A 19,678-nucleotide genomic window follows, 5' to 3' on the forward strand; every position below is an offset into this window, starting at 1 on the left:
TTAACCTAATTACCACAGTAACCTAATTTGTTAATGTAATTAAATGGCTCATAGGAAAATAGAAAGCTAATTAATGTTTAAAAAGTCAAAAAAAGCAAATAATAGTATTTTTTAAAGTCAAGTAGTGACAAATTCTAGAGGGGGTAAACTATATTAGTACATTGCAGCAAAAACAATAAAGGGAGCCTTGTTTTTTATATTTTCTGCATTATGGCAATATCATGCCTTATATGGGTTGTTTGTTGTTTTTATTGTTTTGCATTGTTTTCCAGTTCTGTCATCCTAGTCCTTTGGCATTGTTTACATAACAATAAGAACATAAATAGAACCCTGCTGGATCAGAACAGTGGTCCATCTAATCCAGCATTCTTTCTCAAACAGTGGCCAAACAGTTCCTCTGGAGGCCAGGGCATAGAGGCCAAGGCCTTTGCTGATGTTGCCTTCTGGCACTTGTATTCAGAGGTGTACTGCTTTTGAATGTGAAGGTTCCCTGTAGTCACCATGTCGAGTAGCTACTGATAGGTCTATCCTCCATGAATTTTTTTTTTTTTTGGCCATCAAGCCACAACTGACTTAGGGTGACCATGTGGGGTTTTCGACACAAGACACGTTCAGAGGTGGTTTGCCATTGCCTGCCTCTGCATCACAACCCTGGACTTCCCTTGGTGGTCTCCCATCCAAATACTAACCATGGCCAACCCTGCTTACCTTCCAAAATCTGACAAGATTGGGCTAGCTAGTCTAATTCCCTTTTAAATCCATCTATGCCTGTGGCCATCACTACATCATCTGGCAGTGAATTCCACATTTTAATCACTCATTGTGTTAAAAAGTATTACCTTTTGTCTGTCCTAAATCTCATTCCCAATCAGCTTCATTGGATGCCTTAGTATTTTGGGAATGGGAGGAAAAGTTCTCTTTGTCAACTCTCTTCACGTCCTGCATAATTTTATAAGCCTCTCTCACAAGTGTGTCAGACCAGCCCATCCAGGGCTCGTAACCGGTCTGCAAGCAACTGGTTGTTATCTTTATTGCCAGATGACTTAGGCTGTGCATTATGTCCCTGTATACTGTCCCAATGTTAATGCGTAATGGGCAGTGAAATTGGGAGCATGGACATTAGGGAGATACTTTAAGGAAATACTGTAAGAACATTAATTTTATTGTATTTTATTGCACTTTGTGCCTGATGGTTGTAAGCCGCCCTGAGCCCGCACGCGGGGAGGGCGGGGTATAAGTGAAATTAAATAAATAAATAAAATAAATAAATAAAGCATGTTTGTATTTTAAGTAAAAATACATAGTTAATTGGGTTTGCCTGTGTCCTTTATAAAGTTTATATCTCCCATACCTGGCATTACATTTTATGGCACACATTTATGTCAGATCCAGCCCTCATAAGAAATGAATTTGACACCTCTGCTCTATCATGTGTCCTCCCTTAGTTGTCTCTTTCCTAAATTGAAAAGTCCCAGATTCTTCTGCCTTCCCAGTTATGAAATATTGGAAGTTCTTTCTGTCTGAATTGTGTTTTAAATGTTGTAATCATCCTGCAGTCACTGAAAGAGTCAGGCTATCCATGAAGTAAATAAAACATTTAAAAAACCTAGTAAACCTGTGGTACCATAAACTTCAAATGCATGAAATCTGTCACGGGCTGGGGTGCCAGTCAAAGGAAGTCCAGAACAGGCCAAGGTCAGGAGCCAAGAAGACAGTGCAAAGTCCAAAAAGCCAAGCCAGGGTCAGGAGCCAGAAATACAGAGCCAAGACCAAATCACTAAACAGAAATGTAGTCCAAAGCCAAGCCGGGGTCAGGAGCCAGGAACACAGAGCCAAGACCAAAGCCAGGAGGTCCGAAGGTCTAGGTGCAAGAGCCAAGCCAAAGTGGATGCTAGTAGCACGAAGCTGACTTGTTGCTTCCACAAAGAGTGCTACCCAGAGTGTGGAGTTAAATGCCACTACCAATTAGCCAGCTGCACGATCGGCCAGGCTCCTGTTAGAACTCTGGGCTGGCTGAGCATCTCCCTTGTAGCCTGGCCTCTCTTCACCTGCTTGCTAAGTTTTGTCGCAGTCGCTCCTTTAAATGAGTCACACATGGGGGTGAGCAGGGCTTTTTTGTAGAAAAAGCCCAGTAGGAACTCATTAGCATAATAGGCCATACCCAACAGCAGGAACTCATTAGCATATTAGGCCACACCCATGACAGCACAGCTCATTAGCATATTAGGCCACACCCCCGTGTTACCAGAAGTGTGGTCATCCAGCCACACCCACCTTTTGCTTCTTATTCTGTTTACCTTGTTTGTTGTCAAAACCCAGGACTTTTTTTGGAGCAGGAACGTCTTTGCATGTTAGGCCACACACCCCTAATGTAGCCAATCCCAGTGAGTTCCTGCTGTTGGGTGTGGCCTAATATGCTAATGAGTTCCTGCTGGGTGTGGCCCATTTGGGAGCCAGGCGGAACTCCGTTCCTGTGCGTTCCTGCCCAAAAATAGCCTCTGGGGGTGAGTCAAGAAGACTTTCAGCTTGCAATTCTCCCTTCTTATCTGGGCCAGGTGTGAAGACTGCTGTTACAGGCACTTGCCAGCTATCCTCCTCTGCTGCTTCAGAGGGACCAGCTGTGGTTTCTGCAGGCTCTGTCAGCTCATCCTCATCCATGCCCATGACAAAATGTTATCTTCAGTTAGCATCTGTCAAGGATGGGCAAGTGGGCGTCAACATGGCAAATGGGGTTCAATGTGGCCAAGTGCAAGGTGATGCACATTGGAGCCAAAAATCCTAAATATAAATACACATTGATGGGGTCTGAACTGGCAGAGACTGAGCAAGAGAGAGATCTTGGAGTTGTAGTAGATAACTCACTGAAAATGTCGAGACAGTGTGTGACTGCAATAAAGAAGGCCAATGCTATGCTGGGGATTATTAGGAAGGGTATTGAAAACAGATCAGCCAATATAATAATGCCCCTATATAAATCAATGGTAAGACCTCATTTGGAATACTGTGTGCAATTCTGGTCACCACACCTTAAAAAGGATATTATAGCTTTGGAAAAAGTGCAGAAAAGGGCAACTCGAATGATAAAAGGGTTGGAACACTTTCCCTATGAGGAAAGGTTAAAGCGCTTAGGGCTCTTTAGCTTGGAGAAAAGACGACTAAGGGGTGACATGATCGAGGTTTATAAGATTATGCATGGGAAAGAGCAGGTAAAGAAAGAGGTACTTTTCTCCCTTTCTCACAATACAAGAACTCGTGGGCACTCCATGAAACTGCAGAGCGGTCGGGTTAGAACGGATAAAAGGAAGTACTTCTTCACCCAAAGAGTGATTAACACATGGAATTCACTGCCACAGGAAGTGGTGGCGGCTACAAGCATGGACTGCTTCAAAAGGGAATTAGATAAGCATATGGAGCAGAGGTCCATCAGTGGCTATTAGCCACAAGGTATAGATAGGGGCTCTGGGGCAAGTGATGCTCTGTCTTCTTGGTGCTTGGGGGGGGGCAACAGTGGGAGGGCTTCTAATGTCCTGGCCCCACTGGTGGACCTCCTGATGGCACCTAGTATTTTTGGCCACTGTGTGACAGAGTGTTGGACTAGATGATCCAACATTGATCCAACATTGGCGTCTCTTATGTTCTTATGTTCTTAAGATAGAACAAGCATGTCTTGCAGGAATTTGAAGCAGTGGAGAAAACAGGCCGTATGATCTGTTTCACCAGAGATAATACAGCAACCCATATTTACCTCTCGGGGGGTGGGGGGGGTCTTATGTCTCCTGTACTACCCAAAACACTTGCTAGATGTTAGCTGTATCTGAAGAGCAGTGTTCCCTCTAAGGTCTCTCCTCCTCCTTGTCTGAGCCTTAGCTCTGCTCCAGGCGGAGTAGGTGGCGTGGGAGAGGTTAAAAGCTGAGCAGAAACTTTGCCGCTGCCACCTGCCTCTCACTCCCCCCCTCACTCCCCCCCCCCGGCTCCTCCTCGCCCTCGGGATGGAAGCAGAGGCTGGCTGGTGCGATGAGGGATCCCGGGCTGCGGCTGCCTGCAGAAAAGCCTCCCCTGGTGGAGCCCAGCTCGCCCCAGACTGCTCTTCCCGCCAGACAGATTCACACACCCTGCCTGGCTGCTGCCGCCTCCCACAAAGGCCAACCCGGGGTGGTGCGGAGAAACCCGGACTGCTGCCCATCTGGCAGCAGGCCGCTCTCCACCACAATGCCGAGACCAAATGCCTTTACAAAAGCCCCACTGCCCCCGCCTCCACAATGAAAAGGCAGCACTTACCTTTCCTGTGGCTGGGACTGTCTGCAAGGGTCTGTTGACCGTTGGTTGGCCGCAGTTAGGAAGCCGGCTGCTGCTGGGCCGGCGGGGTGTGGGCGCCTCTGAGCACTTGCAGTCTGCCGAGCACTGCTCCTCTGCTCCGACTGGAGCCTCCGGCAGGGGGTGGGATCGTGGCCTGGTTCAAAAGCTGGCTGCTGCTAAGCCAGCGGGGTGCCTCTGTGAGTACGTGCAGTCTGCTCCAACTAAAGCCTCCGGGGGGGCAGGATCGCGGCCCGGCAGAAGGAGGGAGGGAGGGTCACAGTGGCCAAAACCCCCTTCCAATTGGTGATGAATAGCGAATGTCAACATTTACAGTGAGAATTCTTATAGGGGCCACGGTGACTCAGTGGTTAAGATGCGTAACTGCAGACTGGAACGGTTGGTAGTTTGGCAGCTCGAGACCCGGGTGCCGCGTGACGGAGTGAGCTCCCATCTCTGGCCCCAACTCCTGCCAACCTAGCAGTTCGAAAGTAAGAAATTGCATGTAGATAAATAGGCACTACTTTAGTGGGAAAGTAACAGTGTTCCGTGCACCTCGGCGTCTAGTCATGCCAGCCACATGACCACAGAAATGTCTTCGGACAGTGCTGGCTCTTTGGCTTGGAACCTGAGATGACCACTGCCCCCTAGAGTTGGATTCGACTGGCTTTCGAGCAAGGGAAACCTTTACTTTTTTTAATCTGTTTCTTGTTATCTATTTATCTCTTTATCTCAATACTTTATTGATCCTCAGTCTGATTAGGGTTGCCATGTCCCCCCGGGGGGGGAATCCTGCTCAATGGGTCCGTTCCCCGCCGGCCCAGATTGGGCCGCCGGGGGGAACCCCACCCCCAAAGGGCTGGGAGGACAGAAACGTGCCCGGTGTGATGATGTCACCTCTGGGTGACACGTTGTGGGGGGACACTCTATCATTCAAGGGAAAACGCTATGGAAACTCTATGGAAAACTCTATGGAAAACCCAACGTGCCCAATACAATGATGTCACTTCCGGGTGATGTCATCGCGGTGTGCACTCTGAAGAACTCCAGGGGAGAGTCTAAAGCTCTGTGTGAAGCCATGGGAGCAAAGCTAAACAAGTCTACTCAGACATAAATCACATTTTATGCACCTATGTATTGGACAAGGTGATCTTTCACTCACAAAATCTTATACCCTGTGTGGCCGAATGTGCCTACTCTTGCCTGCAGGCCCTATTCCACCCTGTCCTCCTAGGTTTTTCTCAACACCTGGAGGGGCTTTTCTTCCACTCTTGGGTAGTTTGCTGCCACTACCTGACCTTTTGTAAGGAATCGCCCACTGGGAGGGTCAGGACTCCCCTTCTAAGTTCTGAGGCCTTGCATATGTGTCTTCCAGTGCCCAGTGGTGGGTCACCATGGGGACAGTTTACTCACTTGCATGCCCCTGGAGGGATATCCACTTGCCAACTGCCTGTCTTCCCCCGGCGCTTCTTTTATAATAGCATGGGCAAGACAGTGGAGGTCTATGTGGTACAGAGAACAACTGAGTAGTTATTTCAGCTTGGAAGGTCTGACTGTGTACAAGGGTAAGCCTTTTAGCCAAAGTCTATGAGAGGAAAGGACCATCCTTAAGGTTAGGTTGATCTTTGATGTTAAGCTGAGAAGGTTTAGCTGGGAAATATAGGTGACAACCCCTGTCCTTCTGTTACTTTCCCACTGAAGCTGTTCTGTAGTAGAAGATTCTTAGAAAACCATCAGGCCTTGGTGATATTTGCTTGGGCATGTATTGTAGTTTTCAGGGACATTGGATACAAATCAAGTCTTGTTGTGAGTGCTGAAGAATTAGAATTGACAGAATATATTAACGCATATGTCAGAGGACTTCCATTATTGCCAGTTCTAAAGAGGTACAGTTTAGTGCAAATAAAAGAAGGAATTAGGTGTGCTAGTTCTTGCTGCTATTAAATATCTGATGCTTCCTCCCCGCCCTCAAGTGCTTCAGTTTCATATTTGGTGATATTTAAGGTACCGGACATGTCCAACTGGTTCCTTACTGGCTAGAAAAAGGCATAACTGAAAATGACTTTGACTACAATTCTTTGGAATTCTTTTCTCTGAGTGAAGTACCACCCACAGAATTACTTTTTGCTGGCATGAAGTTAAGGCAGGTTACCAACACAATTGTACATTGCATCTTTCTGTATACTAGGGAGCACCATGTGGGAGGGCAGGAGCTAGAATGTTGATAAGCCGTCCCAATTCAGTTGAAGAGGCGATAGATTACGATTTTTTGACTATGCTTGAAATCAAACTCATTGCAAATGATGCAGTCTTTTAGAGTTGCTAGTGTACATCAGTGATACTTAAGTGCCTGTTAATGACAACAGGAGTCCACTGGGAATTCAGGCTTATTAGAAGAATCATATGAACCAGGGCTAGTAATAAGAGGAAGAAACAAATGACAGCTGAGGCCATCAAATGGAAATGGAACAGGGACATTTTCGCTTACCACACATACCTCTGAGACTCCTTGTACAATGTCTGCATCCATAAGACATGCTAATAGGTAAGTTGCTATCCTTTATTGGTCCAACCTCCACAAGTATGCAAGATTTGAAATTAGACACTAATTTATACCAGACATCTTTATAACCTACCTGATTAAGAATCATGTGACCAGACCATTAAAAGCGTCACTAATTACTTGATGTAGTGGGGATGCTATTGTGTTAAATCGAGTGAATAGATAACCAACCATCCCCTTGACTTTTGTATAACTATTAGCAAATTCCTTTTGATGGTGAATAACTACTAACTACTGGACTTACATGTTTTAGTGAGAACTGAAAAATAAACATCTTAGTAGCTGGAATATTGCTTGCAGGCTTTGGAGTTTACAGCTGGCTGATAAGAAGTAATCACATAGGCCTCAAGGGCTATCTGGAGTTCACTTCTGCAAAATAGATTCTGTTTTAAAAACTAGTACTGTCTCTCTGGGCCTGCTTCCCCCACACTCAGCTTGTATATTTGCAGATGTAGATATTACAGCAATACAGTGAGCATCCAGTTCTCCCTTCTCACTATAAAACAAATCCAGTAAAAGGCTGCAAATTCCCACCACTTTGGAAACAGTATTTTTCATTTTTAAAAATTCTGTGGGGCCAAAGTAATACAAATCACTTTGATATTCAAGTTAAAATATTGGAATTTTTACTATTTCAGATGGCGTCCTGCTGATCACTTTAAAATAAGGTGCCATAATTAAGAAGGAAAAAGTAAACCCTGAAGACTAGAATAGACCCAAATTGTAGCTCTTAGTGCCACCTAGTGTCTTCAGCTATACAAATTTGTCTATAAATGGCTTCAGCTATACAAATTTGTCTATAAATGGGAGGCTGAGAGGGAACTCTCCAACAGCACAATTCACCTAAGCCTGGACCTGTCCATGCAGTAAGTTCACTTTCAAGACATCACTGTAAGTATGTGATGTATACACAGATGCTACTTTATCTTAGAAATCAACCAACTTCCTACATGGTTCCAGCTACCATTCAGATCATACCACATGACCCATTGCTTGCTACCAAACCCTCAGATATAGGTACATTTGTCCCAGTGTTTTGGGTAGCTAGAATTCTTAAAACCGCACCTAGAAAAGTGCAGAAACAGTCTGAGAGAACCCTAAAGAGAAATGCAGGAACTGTCTACTTAACAATGGTCCAGAAGAAAGCAACAGAATGGCAATAGAACAAAGTTTGAATGGCACCTTTAAGACCAACAAAGTTTAATTTTGGCTCTCCAGTATAATGTGTGCATGCATATTTCTTCAGATACATTGAAAGTGAATGGCATTCATTTTTCCCTTGCAGCTATTAGTTAGTGGAAGGGGCCATACAGGCCATCTAGTCCAATCCCCTGCTCAATGCAGGATCAGCCTACCCTAGAGCATCCCTGACAAGTGTTTGTCCAGCCGCTGCTTACGGATTGCCAGTGAGGGGGGAACTCACCACCTCCCTAGGTAGCTGGTTCCACTGTTGAACAACTCTTACTGTAATAAAGTTTTAAATAGGCAGGTAACTTTGAAACCACCATGTTGAAAACTGCTGCCTTAAAGCAGGTCAACTCAGAATCCCACTCAGGTTTATTAAATGGAGCTTATTCCCAGGAAGCTTTCCTTAGGAATGTACTGTCAAAGTTCCTGAAGATTGGTGCCCCAAAGATTGATTCATCTAATTTATATGTCTCCCGTCTTGCATGGAACTTGGGATAGTGCACATGGATGGGGTGATATTTTTTCTTCACAACAGCCCTTTAAGGTAAGTTAGTCTGAGAGACAAGATTGGCCCAAAGTCATCTAGTGGGCAGGAATTTGCAGCTGTCTTAAACTGAATCAGTTTGTCTACTCAGACTGGCAGCAGCTGTCTAGAGTCCCAGGCAGAGGTTTTTCACATCACCTCATACCTGAACATTTTAACTGGAGATGCCGGGGAATGAACCTGGGACCTTCTAAAATTAAAGCAGACACTCTACGACTGAGCCACAGCCCCTGCCCTGTTTGAACTGAGAACTCTACTCCAAATCAGTCACCACACTGGCTCTAACAATAACCATAACAGGTGAGATCTGGAACATTCTGCTGCTCTGGAAAGACCAATGTTCATAGTATGCACCTTGTATGCAGGTGGTCTCAGGCTGAGTCAGATGTTACAGTGACATGTTGTGGAGTTCTGTGACTCCGGTATACATTGGGGGCCTGATTCAGATTGGGACTGGGACATGCAGAGAGAAGGCACTTAAGCATCCGTTTTCCTGACCTGAAACAGCCCCAAGAGTTGCTGTTTGCTCTACTGGGGAAATTTAAGTGTACCCATGAGAGCATGTAAATTTCTTCAAATCAGTAAATCCTGGCTTCCTTTAGGTTGGAAACATGGAACTGGGGAAAGGGGTTAAAAAACTTCTGATTGCATGTGTCTAGAGCTACTGAACTCCAGGATATATCTTTATAACATGAATTTACAGTATTGGGCTGGATTGGCAACAGTCTTACTTGGTGTAAGGTGGTGTGATGAACCTGCTTTTTTTAGGGTATGAGGGGTTTGGTTCCTTTAATCTGTCTCAGGCTGGAGAAGGTTTATTTTCCACTGACACTGTCTGCCAGCCTCTTTCAACCCAGGAAACCACACAGTTCGTCCTTTTGTCAAAACTCAAGCCACTTATTGTCTCTGGGGCTTTTCAGGAACGCAGTCTTTTCTTTTTTTACAAATTTATTTATGATTTTCCATTACAAAAAAATAACAATATTTATAATTTTCATTACAAAACCACAAAAAGAAAGTAAGCATAAAAATAAAAACCAAATAGAAAAGTAACAATATTTTGTATATGAAATATATTTATGGAGTTACGCATTTCCCCCCAACCATTTATTAACTCTAAACCATCTTTTATGAAAAGCCTTATCCTCTTTACCTGAAAGAATCATGTTCAACTTGTCCATTTCTGCCACATCACAGATTTTTATAATTAACTCCTCTCTAGCAGGTAGGTTTTCAGATTTCTAACACTTGGCAACCAATATCCTGGCTGCAGTAAGGATATATGACAAAATACATAGTTCATCATGCCTATATCCATATGAACACAGCCTTTTTGTAGGATGGAGTTTACTGTTTAACTCTGTCAGATACTGTCAGACACTGAGGCACATGCAACATGGAACAGTAAAGCCAACTGAAGAATTTATTTACAAAGACAGGCCAGTCTGGAGTAGTGGTAAGGAGCGCAGACTCTAATCTGGGAGAACCAGGTTTGATTCCTTCACATGCAGCTGCTGGAGTAACTTTGGGTCAGTCATAAGTTCTTTCAGAGCTATTCTTTCAAGGGCAGTTCTTGAGAGCTATCTCAGTCCCACCTACCTCACATAAGAACATAAGAGAAGCCAATGTTGGCTCAGGCCAATGGCCCATCCAGTCCAACATTCTGTCACACAGTGGCCAAAAATACCAGGTGCCATCAGGAGGTCCAGCAGTAGGGGCAGGACACTAGAAGCCCTTCCACTGTTCCCCCCCCCCCCAAACATCAAGAATACAGAGCATCACTTTTCCCAGACCAAAAGTTCCTATCTATACCTTGTAGCTAATAGCCACTGATGGACCTCTGCTTCATATGTTTATCCATAAAACAGGGTGTTTGTTGTGGGGAGGGAAAGGAATTCAGGTAGTAGAGGGCGAGGTATAAATCCAATCTCTTATTCCTGTAGAAGGTTGCTGCCATCATTGCCATTCTCACCTCTTCCTGCAGACTGTTCCAGCAAACCAATGGCAGGACAAAAAAGGCTTTAAAAAAATAAAACTTTATATTAATGAATCCTTTGAGAAGTGTTTCAAACATGGCAGGTGAGGATGCCACTAACACCTTCCTAAAATGTAAGCTGGTGCATGGGATCATACAGGGATCTCTGGCTGAATTTGCAGCACTGGTGCAGGGGCAGGATCTCTGTTTCTTTGTTTCTTTTTCTGTGGGCCTAAAATGGAATAGCAGATCTCCTGCTTTATTGAGGTGCTTCTTTCACGGTCTATGCTCTACCTCTCTTGTGAGTATGTGTAAATGAAGCAAATATTACAGAGATCCTGTACGTCTTCTGTTTTCTGTGCTCCAAAGAAAGCCAAATGCAGAGATGTGCTGCTTCTGGAACTTTTCACTGCACGTGAAAATGGGGCACACATAAGAGCACTATCAACTCCCCTTTTGTTTAGGGCATAATTCTTCTTCTCAGACATTGTTTTTTGACAGCGCAAGCCCAAGAACACTTTTGTGGGAGTAAATGCCATTAAGTAGACCAAAGTAGGATTCTGGGTTGACCCACTTAGGGATTGCTCTCTGAGCCTCTCAGATGGTGAGCGCTTCCACTGTGGGACTGTGGAAGGTCCATAATTATCCAATTTATAGGATGGATGTTAATAAACTTTGATGATGCATTTTATAAAAATAAAATTCTAACCCTCTAAGAAACCAACTTACAATGTACAATCCTTCGCAGTTACTCCAGTCAAACCCATTAAAATCAGTGGTCTTAGACTGCTATGATAGGCTTGGATTGTTAATCTTAAATATGTGATTGTACTATGTGAAGTACTGGCAAAGAATTCAGATGGTAAGTTAAAAGAAATCAGCTCCTAGAATAACTATTTAATGTAATTTGAAATCAAATAAAAATAATCCCTTGTCAAGATTCATGAACCAAGTTAATTATTTTAACAATATGATTCATTCACTGGTAACAGGCAACATTTATATTATAAATATTCATATATGAGCTTGTGATGAAGTACACATTTCAAAGCGTAGTGCAAATGGCATTAAAAAAACACAGTATGAGTATTGTGTGGCAGGGAATACTAAATACCACAAAGAGAAAGAGCATATTGCATGACAAAAGGCTTGGGAGTCAGCTGCAGCCATCTTCCTGAGTATTTGCACCCCCCTAGGGGAATTCTTGAGAGGAGTGGGAAGGTAAGAACACCTGTGTAGGTAGGACTGTGTTGAACCTTTGCTTCAGAAATGTGTAGTAGAAATTGGGCTGTGAATGTATGAATTCTAGTACAGTTTCATGTTACATGGACTCTTTTTTGTGTCAGAGACTCCTGGTTTTATTCATCTAGGGCTGCATCCACATGGATGTTTTTCTCTGCTTTGGCTTCCAAATCAAAGGGCAGATTTTTGGAGCATTCACATAACATTGTCCTCTAAGTGTTCACTTTCCAGGATTTCCCTGTCCTCAGTACAGTCTTTCTCAAGCCTGCTTTGGCATGATCTTTTTTGGGGGAAATGAAGTCCGAGAGTGGTAGCAAGCCATCTGGATGGGAAGCTGCACATTTTTAAAGGTCCCACATATCTTGGTGCCATTTTCTGCTGTCTGCTCCTTGCATCTGCCATTTGTCCCTCTCATGGATTGCTGCTTTGACGTGGCAAGGGGGCTTGCATGGTTCAATGAGGCTGCGGGCTATGCCGTAGAGGGCCACCTAGGACGGACAGGCTACAGTGGAGAACTCAGACAAAACGTGATCCACTGGAGAAGGAAATGGCAACCCACTCCAGTTTCTTTGCCAAGAAAACCCCATGGGTAGTAACAAAAGGCTAAAAGATAAGACACCGGAAGATGAGCCCCTCAGGTCGGAAACAGTGTTCCCTCTAAGCTGAGTTAGTGCGATCTAGCTCACAGTTTTTTAGCCTCCGACTCACACATTTTTGTCTTAGCTCAGAAAGGATGGCTCCAGAGGAAACTAATTTATGTAACAGCCAAATTGCTCACAACTTTAATGCCTGTAGCTCACAAAGTAGAATTTTTGCTCACAAGACTCCACAGCTTAGAGGGAGCATTGGTCGGAAGGTGTCCAATATGCTGCTGGGGAAGAGCAGAGGGCAAGTACAAGTAACCCAGAAAGAATGAAGTACCTGGGCCAAAGCCGAAAGGACACTCAACTGTGGATGTGTCTGATGGTGAAAGGAAAGTCCGATGCTGCAAAGAACAATACTGCATACTGAAGCTGAAGCTCAAATACTTTGGCCACCAAATGAGAAAGGAGCACTCACTGGAGAATACCCTAATACTGGGAATAACGGAAGGTAAAAGAAGGGGGTGGCAAAGGATGAGATGGTTAGACAGTGTTATCGATGTAACGAACATGAAATTAAGCAAACTCCGGAGGACGGCAGAAGTCAGGAGGTCCTGGCATGATGTGGTCCATGGGGTCGCGAAGAGTCGGACTCAACTGTGGGACTGAACAACAACAAAAGGGCTTTTTAAAAACATGTAAGTGGTGTGTGTGTGTGTGTGTGTGTGTGTGTGTGTGTGTGTGTGTGAAATTGCCTTCAGGTTGAAGTTGACTTATGGCAACCTGATAGGGTTTTCAAGACAAGAGATATACAACAACCCTGGACTTTCTTGGTGGTCTCCCATTCAAGTATAAATCAGAGCCAACCCTGCTTAGGTTCTGAGATCTGACAAGATCAGGCTAGCCTAGGCAATCCAGGTCAGGGCTATAGTACTATTATAATGCTACAGTACTATAGCATTTAATAATTTAAAAGGAAATACATCAAAAAGCCCCACATCAGTGTAGTAAAAAAAATCTGGGAAAATGGCAGCTGATGGAGGAAAATGTGAAGAAAACTCCTGTATGTGTCAGGTTCCCAGTCAACTCACTCTCCACACAGGCTTTCTTGGGAGAAAGTTTATTGAGGAGATTTGGGATGTTGAAAAGGTGAACTCTTTGTCAGGACTGAGGGACAAAAGCAAGGACCCAGGGTATAACTAAAACCCACATTCCACACATATGTCATACAATCATAAGTATAAGCAATCCTAAGAACCCAGACAGATACATTGGTTCAACTAGCCATTCAAAAGTCTTATCTTCTTCAAGGACACTCTCATGTGAAAGTTTCCGTGAGGTGCTGCTTGGGAAAAAGGTTACCAGCGTTGCCTCCCTAAACTACAGACATTCACACAGTCTCTCTCCCTCCCCCTCCCCACAGGAATGTCAGCAAGGGGGAGCAATAAGCAGGATGGCTGGATACATCTGCGTTAGCCAGGGAAGCCAGGAAGAGGGGAAAGGGGGTGTGGGGTACAGAAAGCAGGTTGCTAATACCACAGGTACAGAGAACATAGTAGGAAACAAGCGCGAGGCTGACAGTATGGCTGCTCTGTTGCCATTGCAAATGGCTCTGCATTTGCAGTAGCAGCAATGAATGCACAATGGAGAATCATAGCTCTACAAATGCACTTTAAGTTGAACCGATGTTAAGGTTTTTTCACTACCTTTCGGTTCTGTTATCTTAGCAAAGCAAGAAAGAGTATGTCACCCTCCACAAACACCTTACAACCTGTACCTCTTGCATTTCATTGATTTTTTACTTCACTGATGCAATTTTTTAAATGTATATGTGTCTGCCAGCTGAGGGCACTTTTATGCATCACTGAAGTGAGCTCTACTCCAATAAATGCTTATGCTGCAATAGATCTGATGCAGCCAAATCATATGCCTGTTTCCTCAGAAGAAAATTGCATTATGTTCATTAGGCTTTATTCCCAGATAAGTGTGCAAAGGATCATAGTGTTAGTGTTAGTTTTTAATATGCCACAATATTCATTTTGGTTTTGCTAGAACAGTAACGTAAGTGTGTGGTACTGCTTGTGAGGATCTGGTAAATTGGTAAATGTGGCTAATAATTTTTTTAAAAAAATATAGGAATAGGACAGGACATATACAGCATTGTTTACTGCATGTATTATACCATATTTAATTGTTCTCTCATTGTGTAATCCAGTTTTTTGCATTATTTATTATTACATCTGGCTTTATTGGATTGTTTTTAATTCTGTAATTTGCCTTGAGTCTCATTCAGAAAGGCGGATGATAAATCAAGTAAAATAAAATAAAGCCATTCTACTGGAATTTGAGACTCCCACAGCATATTAATTGATGTGAGACTGAAAGCCTTACAAGCTGTTCTGGAGGAACTCTGGGAGGAACAGTGGAGATAACAAGGCCACTGTGGGGAAGGGAACAGAACAAAGAGGACTGAAGGGGGGGCAGAGAGAGAGGAGAGCTTATGGTGATGCAGAGAGTAAGAGAAGGTACTTGGACGTTTTCATGGTATATTCCATTTGCTTGGATAACTAAACATATCTGGGTTGAAAATGTAATAAAAGCCATTTATTGTGATTGATCTACACTGCTGTGGCCCTCTTGTGGTAATGTACAAATGGCCCCCGGAGTTATTTGAATTGTGCACCCCTGATGTAGCTTCAGAGCCATTTTGTGGGCATATTTTTTTTATTACAGTATGTATACAGAGAGCATTGGCAGCACCTTGTTGTTCCCTGACTGTTACCATAAGGCTTAAGTGTTTGTCAGCTTTGAACACAGGTACAGTAAATACATTTGTGATTATGTAAAAAGGTAAAGGTTCGAATCCGATTCTAGGGTTGCGGTGCTCATCTCCATTTCAAAGCCAAAGAGCCAGCGCTGTCTGAAGACGTTTCCATGGTCATGTGGCCGGCATGACTAAACACCAAGGCGCACGGAACGCTGTTACCTTCCCACCGAAGTGGTACCTATTTATCTACTTGCAATTTCTTGCTTTCGAACTGCTAGGTTGGCAGGAGCTGGAACTAGAGACGGGAGCTCACTCCATCTTGCGGCACCCGGGTCTCGAACTGCTGAACTACTGACCTTCCATAGCCTGCAGTTCAGCGTCTTAACCACTTGAGCCACCGCAGCTCCTTGTGATTATGTAGCAGAAAATAATTAAGGCAATGGTCTCCATTAAACTTTAGCAGTTGTTTGATTAAATAATGCATGTATTGTGTATCCCTCATTAAACAAGTATTTCCTTATAAATTATAATCTAGAAGTGTAATACTGAGTGTATGACATCCAAGAGGTTAAAGGCTAAGGAAGAACTTTTAGGTCACATATTAAACACTGGGGATGCCATTGAGTAGAAGATGATTATGTTAGAAGCCGCCACTAACAGTGCAGTCCTAAGCTGAGCTTCAGCTTCCTAAACCCATAGACTTCAATGTACTCAGAATGGTATAACTCTGTTTAGGATTGCATTATTTGTTGCTCTTCATTTTTAGATAAAGAATGCATGTCTCATCATCTATTAGGTGTCACAGCATAATCTGTTTCAGTCCTTTACACAATCACACCTGAATGATTTATGACATGACGCCTCCCTTGCCCCTTTCCTTTTTGTAATTTCCCTTATAATAATGATTTCCTCTTCATAGCATCTGAAGCAGTAAGCTCTGATTTATGAAAACTCATGCTAGAATAAATGTTGTAAATCCTTAAAGTACCACTGGAGTTCTGCTTTATCTTATTTGCATCAGACTGGCACAGCATGCTGCTGCTAGTACTCAGATACAACTAACTGGCTTGGAATTGCCAAATATTAACCGTACCATAATACCTTTACGACAATTGAAAAGTACAAAAAGCTTAAGCCTGAATTTTGAATTTCACTGCCTACTTCCTCAGACTGTATGTTAACAAAAAGGGGGAGAGGGCAAATAAGAAAAAAAATAAGAAAAATTATAATTTTCCTTTTCTCATCTCAAGCCTAGTTAGAGTTCTGTGAGACACTTTGTGATTTTTAAGTTAGATCTAATTAAAAGCATTAGGGTAATGTCCCTGGTCGGACTGCGGCCGTTCCCAGCCTTTTTCAAGCAGCAGGAACCGTTACTGCATGCTCTGTTTTCTTCTCCAGTTTGAAAATGGAGCAATGTTTAAACATGTCAATCACTTTTCTATTGCAGTGACTCCCCTCTGTGCATTATCAATGGGATTTTTTCGATTCTTGAACAGTGTCACATGGTTTGTTGCTGTATAGGTTACAATATTAATTTATTAGCTAATAGCAGGAGAAAGATAGCCTGGAGCGAAGACTGATTTGCTGAATTCTGGATGGGATTAACTCAGGCCTTTCCATTTTAAAATGGCCATTTTCTGTTCTCGTACATCCTTTTGACGACTGGGGGAAATGCCTGCTGTATATAACTGGTGGAATCAATGAGATTAAAAGTAATCAACATTGCCTGGATCTTCCAGTGCTCTAGTTCTGTACCCAAGCTGACCAATGGCTGGGCTGGGCTTTACCACTGAAGTCCAGGTAAAGTCAGGTCCATGAAAATGGCATACTATGAAAGCGATCCTAAGCAGGTCTACTCAGAACCTTACTCAAGTTGAATCAGTGGGGCTTACTTCCAGGCAAGTTGTTATGTCTTAATGTAATAAAGACGTGAGTGAGCTTATGCACAGTAACAATACCCTATAACAGAGCATTACTGGGATTGACCTAAAGGGCCAATCAGAGAAGCCTTGTCTTCGGCGGGAACCACTCTCATTGGTTCCAAGCTCTGTGTTCCTATTGGTTGTTATCTGTTTGTTGGGTGTGGTTTTGCCCATTCAAATCGTATATAAGTCAGCCTTATTCTATGTAGTTTTTGTCTGGTGTTGTTATCAGCTGAATAAAATGAAATCACTTGTTTAAGAAGCTGCCTCGATCTCAGTTCATAATACAAGTGCTCTTAGGATGGCACTGTATGTCACTCAAAGTTAGTAGGTGGTCTTATCCAGCCACCTTCCACTACAATAGTGTAGACAATAGACTGGACAACTCCAATTTTTGCCCCAGTGTTTTATGCTCTGACTATATATGTGTAAGGGGACACTCTGGCATGACAGACATGGCATGGGGACTGATTTGGGTAACAATACCCTATGTGTGCTGCTTATGAAAACATGGTATTTATTATTGATTTATTAACATTCTGTGTTATCTTCTCACTAGCAGTAAAGCCCGTTGTGGAAATAAATACAACGGGATCTAGAAAGAGGCTTTGGGGGAGTGCTCTGGCTTTGGGCAAAAAGTGTCAATTTGCTGTGGTGACCTCAGCAGGGTATAATGACAGAGTCCACTGTTTTCTCCAGAGGAACTGATCTCTGCTCCCTGAACAGCAGTTGTAATTTTGAGTGATCTGTAGCCCTCACCTGGAGATTGGCAACAATTGTTACCCAGGACGAAATGGCTGGTTTGGAGGGTTGAGTCTATGGCATTCTACCTGTCTGAGGTCCCACCCCTCCGCAAACCCCACCCTCTCCAGGCTCCACCCCTCAAATCCCCAGGAATTTGCCAGCCTGGAGTTGGCAACCCCATCTCCTTCCCAGCTAACCATCAACCTACCATTATCTGCCCCTTTGACTTCAGCTGACTTCCGCCCTCCCTTCTGCAGGGCAATTATAATTTTGAGTGGTCTCCAGCCCTCACCTGGAGATTGGCAACAATGGTTCCCCATGAGGGACTGAGTGGTTTGGAGGGTGGAGTCTATGGCATTGTACCTGTCTGAGGTCCCACCCCTCCTCAAACCTCACCCTCTTCAGGCTCCATCCCTCAAATCTCCAGGAATTTCCCATCGGGAGTTGGCAACCCTATCAGGATTGGCCCCAATATGTTTTCTCCCAAAGGCCAAAGTAGGTGACTGGACCAAACTTAGTTGCCTACCAACAGGCACTGAGGGGAAAGTAGGGTTGCCAGCTATAAGGAGGGAAATACCTGGAGTTTGGGGGGGTGGATTCTGTAGAGGGCAGCATTGGGGGTGCGGGCGGAAGGACTCAGCAGGTATAATGTCATAGGGTCTACCCTCCAAAGCAGCCATTTTCTCCAGGGGAAACTGATCTCTGTCATCTGGAGATCAATTGTAGCAGTGGGAGATCTCCAGGTCCCACCTGGAGATTGGCAACCCTAGGGGAAAGTCAGCTGCACAGCAGGGGGTTGAAGAGAATGGTTTGATGGGTGCTGGGCCAAGATTGGCAACAATAGTTCCCCAGGAGCAAATAGCTGGGTTGGAGGGTGGAGTCTATGGCACTGTAACCTGTCTGATGTCCCCCTCTCCGGCCTCCACTCCTCAAATCTCCAGGATTTTCCATACCTAAAGCTGGCAACTTTATCTCCTCCCCTCTCAGTAGCCTCTTATTTTGCCTTAAATTGGTTTTGATGCCAGCAGAGTGAGAAAATGCCAGAGGCTCTGGGTGGGTGCCTCATCGTAAATGCACCAAACAATTCCTAAAGATTTGCCAAAACACTACTCTGTCGACAAATTGCAGCACTTTGAATTAGCACCAGAGCTTTAAGAGCTCTCCAGCTGTCACCTGGAGACTGGCAACAGCTTGTTTGGAGGGTGGGGAGTATGGCATTGTATCTGTCTGAGGTCCTCCTCTTTCTCTTCCTCCTCCTCCTCCTCAGACCCCACCCTCAGCAGGCTTCATTCCTAAACTATCCTGGAAGTTTCCAACCTGGAGTTGGCAACCCTATGTCCTGGAGTTTGAACCTGGAGTTGGCAACCATCAGCCAACGTTTATCTGCCTGTCTGTCTTTATAACCCTCCCACACACACACACACACAGCCTCTGCCTAGGGAGCAGCTGACATCATTCTCCTCTCCCAACTACGCTGGGCGGGACCGGGCTTCGGCTTCTTATTGGTCGGCAGATATGGTAAGTGAATATCCCACCGGCCTAACACTGAAGGGGCCAAATTTAGAATGTTGCGATATAGAACATTGCTATTCAATTATAATAATGGAGAGATGGCATCCACCTACGGAAAGCACTCCACACTATTGGTGCTGGAAAAAGCTCAACAACATACCCTTGCTCAACAACATACCCTTGTAATCTTTATTTCTCAAACGGTTATGTTTTGTCTTTTAAATCAACCCCCATCCCAGCATGTTCCCTGCCCTGGGATCTTTTGTTGAGAAGCAGAGCTAACATTACTTACAATTTAAAAACAAACAAACTAATACTGAAAAGATAATGTCGTGATCGCCGTTCCT

The 19,678-nt window shown here is 44.0% G+C and overlaps 1 pseudogene; it reads left to right on the plus strand.

Annotated features, from left to right (window-relative positions):
- The first annotated feature begins 4,014 nt into the window (after nt 1-4,014).
- Nucleotides 4,015-19,678, plus strand: part of LOC107115236 — an 82,716-nt pseudogene continuing 67,052 nt past the window's right edge.

This window comes from Gekko japonicus, unplaced genomic scaffold (assembly GCF_001447785.1).
Source record: "Gekko japonicus isolate JY-2015 unplaced genomic scaffold, Gekko_japonicus_V1.1 scaffold316, whole genome shotgun sequence".
Taxonomy (NCBI): domain Eukaryota; kingdom Metazoa; phylum Chordata; class Lepidosauria; order Squamata; family Gekkonidae; genus Gekko; species Gekko japonicus.